The following is a 4,121-nucleotide window of genomic DNA, read 5'->3' on the forward strand; positions in this document are numbered from 1 at the left end:
GGTACTTCTGAGGATAAACCTCACTTGGTCATGATATCTTGTTGTTTCTGTATGTTCTTGTATTTGATTTGCTAAAATTTTGTTAAAAATATTTGCATCTCTGCTCTTAAAGAACATTGGTCTGTAGTTTTATTTTCTTGTAATACCATTAGCCAGTTTTAATATCAGAGTAATGACAACCTCCCAAAATGAGTTGGGAAGTACTCACTCCTCTTCAACTTCCTAAAAGAGTTTGTTAGAGTTGGTATTTTTCTCACTTCAATGTTAGATAGAATTTCCTAGTGAAGCCATCTGGGCCTGGAGTTTTTGTGGGAAGATGTTGAAGCACAAATTCAATTTTGATAATAGATACAGTATTATTTAAGCTATCTATTTTTTTTAGTGGTTTCAGTAGTTTGTGTCTTTCAAAAATCTTGTCCATTGCATCTAAATTGTAGAATTTCATTTGTTTGTCGTATCTCTTTTTTCGTTTTCTTTTTTTTTTTTTTTTTTTTGACCTCTGAACTTTTTATTGGCCTCCTCCTCCCCAAAGGGTCCCCTGCTTCTGCTGGCCTAATGTCTCAGAACTTTGGTGTCACTGGTCTCAGACACCACCTTGCCACCCACTATCCCGTGGGTAGTGGTCTTCTGGATGGTTTGCATGGAGTTGCTGCTGTCCAGGGCATCACCAAGATTGAAGTCCTCGCCATCTTCCAGCGGCGGTAGTAGGTGGCAATCTCAGCCTCTAGCTTGACCTTGATGTTCAGCAGGGCCTGGTACTCCTGGGCCTGGCGCTGTCCCTCTGCCTGGGTCTGTGCCAGCTCTGACTCCAGGTGCAGCAGGATCCCGTTGAGGTGCTCCATCTGCAGGTGTAGTGGACCTCCACCTCCCTCAGGCTGTTCTCCAAGCTGATCTTCATATTTCTCATGGAGTCCAGGTTGATCTCCAAGGACTGGACTGTACGTCTCAGCTCTGTGAGCGTCACCTCAGCAGGTCCAACCTCGGCAGACTGCGTGGTGACCAATGTGGGGCTCTCCTCAATCTGCTGAGACCAGTACTTGTCCAGCTTCTCTCAGTTCTTCTGACCCACCTTGTCATATCGGGCCCAGATGTCTGCCATGACCTGGAAGAGGTCCTGAGATTTGGGGGCATCTACTTCCACGCTTAACCCAGAGCTGGCAATCTAGGCTTGTGGGCCTTTCATTTCCTCTTCATGGTTCTTCTTCATGAGAGCAGCCCCTCCTTGAGAGCCTCGATCTCTTCCTCCAGCTGCAGCCAAGTGACATTGGTGTCATCAGTGACCTAGTGGAGCCCACAGATGTCGTTCTCCTTGGACTGGCGCATGGCCAGCTCTGTCTCATACCTAACTCTAAAGTCATCAGCAGCAAGATGGGCATTGTTCATCTGCAGAACAGTGCAGGCATTGTCCACAGTATTTGTGAAGATCTGAGCCCTCAGCTCCTCAATGGTCTTGAAGTAATGGTTCCAGTCTCTGACCTGGAGTCCCTTCTTCTCCAGGTGCTCCCGCTATTTTGCTCTCCAGCTTGCAGTTCTCAGTCTCCAGGCTCCTCACTCTGTCCAGGTAGGAGGCCAGGTGGTGGTTCAGGCTGTGCATGGTCTCCTTCTCATTCTGGATGCCCCCATTCCTACCAGACTCCCAGCCAACCCTGCAGGCAGACCTCCAGACCCCATGCCACCCCGGAAGCTGGTGGAGCAGGACATGGAGATCCAGGAACCAGAGCCCCAGCACCTGCATAGATGCTGGCCACACTGCTGACTGGCCAGGCACCGTGGCTGGGCACCTAGATGGAGCCCAGGGACCAGTAGTTGGTGGAGAAGGTGGAACGAGTGGTGAAGCTCATGCCACCTGGGTGGGGGAGAGCGAGAGGACAGGACTCAGGCTTTGCTGACGATGACCCATCATATCCCTTTATTGTCCTTTTAAGACTGTAGAGTCTGTAGTAGTGTCACTTCTCTTGGACATTATCCCCCCAACATTGGATATTTGTGTCTCCTCTCTTTTTCACCTGTTTAGTCTGGCTAGAGGTTTGTCAATTTTATTGATGTTCTTGAAGAACCAGGTTTTGGCTTCATTCCTCGTTCTATAATGTATTACTGTTTTCCATTCCCTCTCATCTTCACTATCTCCTTTCTACTGCTTACTTTAGATTCGGTTTATTCTTCTCTTTCTTAAGGTACAAGCCAAAGTCGCTGGTCTGAGACTTCTCTTTTTCCCTAATAAAGATGTTCAGTGCTTTAAATGCCCCCACAAATACTGATTTCACCACCTTCCACAGATTTTCATTTCCTGGTTTTCATCTTTAGTTCAAAATACTTTCTAATCATAGTTTCTCCTTTTGCCTGTGAGTTGTTTATGAATCTATTATTTAGTCTTTAAATATTTGGGGATTTTCTAATAACTTTCTGATATTAACTCTTACTTTAATTCCATGTGGTCAGAGCATATACTTTGTGTGATTTTTTTTTTTAATTTATATTTGTTTTAAGGCTCAAGATAGGGTCTCGTTCCTTTATGTGTTAACTTGACTGGGCCCTGGGATGCCCAGATGGGACATCATCTCTAGGCATGTCTGTGAGTCAGTTTCCAGATGAAATCAGCATTTGAATCTGGGGACCCAGCAAAGCAGGTGGGCCTCCCCAGTGTGAGCAGCATGACCCCACCCACCGAGAGCCTGAACAGAAGAAAAGGCAGAGGAAGGAGGAAGGATTTCCTTTTTTCTGCCTCACTGTTGAGCTGGGACCTCTCATCTCATCTTATTCTGCCATCAGGCTGGGATTTACACCATCACTTTTCCTGGTTGTCAGAGATTCAAACTAAGACTGAGCTACACCACTGGCTTTCTTGGTCTGTAGTTTGCAGACAGCAGATGCTGGGGCTTTGCTGCCTCCATAATTGCACCCGCACAGTCCTCACAATAACTCTCTCTCTCTCTCCTCTCTCCTCTCTCCTCTCTCTCTCTCTTTTCTCTCTCCTCTCTCTCCCCCCTCCTCTTTCTCTCTTTCTCTCTCACTCTCCTCTCTCTGAGATCTCTGAGAAGCATCTCCTCCTGGGCTCTGTCTCCCTGGAGACCCCCAACTAACACAGCTCTATCTCTGTAAATGTTCCAGGTCCACTTGGGAATCACCTGCCTTCTGCTGCTGTCAGGTGGAATGTTTAGTGAAGGTCCATTAGGCGTCTGCTGTATCTGACATGCGTACAGTAAGTCCAGGTTTTGTGTGAGTAGTGTTAGCATGATATACCTTTGTCTCTATCTTTATTATAACCCACCTGTGTTTTTGTTTTTAAAGTGAGTTTCTCATGATTGGCATACCATTAAATCTTCTCCTTGAATAAGACTGGCCAGTGGGAGTGGGACCAGCTCCAGCCCTGGGGGAGCTCTGATCCTTTCTGAGGGACTTTCCTCCCCGGGGCAGCTTTCTCACTTATGCTTGTGCTGATTAAGATTCACTGAAGACCAGGCCCTCTCCCCAGGCCTCCACTCCCCTCCCGCCTGCAGGGTGCTTGTCCCATGGACTCTACCAGCCCCGGGATCCCAGTTCCAGCTCCTTAACTCAGAAAGCCCAGAGGCTCTGCCTCAGCTCCCTGCCCTGCACCATGGCCAGGAACCTCTGTTTGAGCTGTGGCATCGCCAGGTCTCACCTTCTGTTTCCTGACTCCCAGGAATGATTGTCCTTCATCATTTCATATCCAATGCATTAAAAACAACCATGGCTTCATATTTTTTCTTGTGTTGTAGTTGGTTTGGGTCAGTTGGTTCCTTTTATTCCACCTTAGATGGAAGTGGAAGTTCTAAAATCACCCTTAAATCTTTCTGTGAGACAAGATGTATCCAAAAGAAAATACTCAGTAAGAAAGATTTTAATTGGATTTTTTGTCCACAGGAAAGACTTGAAAGACAGGATAGTTAATTCAGTTGGTCAGCACCAGCCAACGAGGCTAGGTTTCTCCGCCACACTCACCCCAGACCAGACGACCAGACATTTCCCCTCTATGCTTAGGGTCTACGAAGATCCAGGCAGGGCAGGCACAGACCTCCCAACTTGAAAAAAGAAACTGCAGAAGCATGGACCCCACTGCTGTGAGTGGGGTGGAGTGGATCCCTCTGTGTGAGTGGGTGGAG

At 47.2% G+C, this 4,121-nt stretch overlaps 1 pseudogene; it reads right to left on the reverse strand.

Moving 5' to 3' along the window:
- Nucleotides 1-474: 474 nt before the first annotated feature.
- On the reverse strand, nt 475-1,930 carry LOC116543750 (annotated as a pseudogene).
- Nucleotides 1,931-4,121: the final 2,191 nt, after the last annotated feature.

The sequence above is a fragment of the Sapajus apella genome, unplaced genomic scaffold (assembly GCF_009761245.1).
Source record: "Sapajus apella isolate SASKATOON/1434 unplaced genomic scaffold, GSC_monkey_1.0 scaffold194, whole genome shotgun sequence".
In the NCBI taxonomy this organism is placed as follows: domain Eukaryota; kingdom Metazoa; phylum Chordata; class Mammalia; order Primates; family Cebidae; genus Sapajus; species Sapajus apella.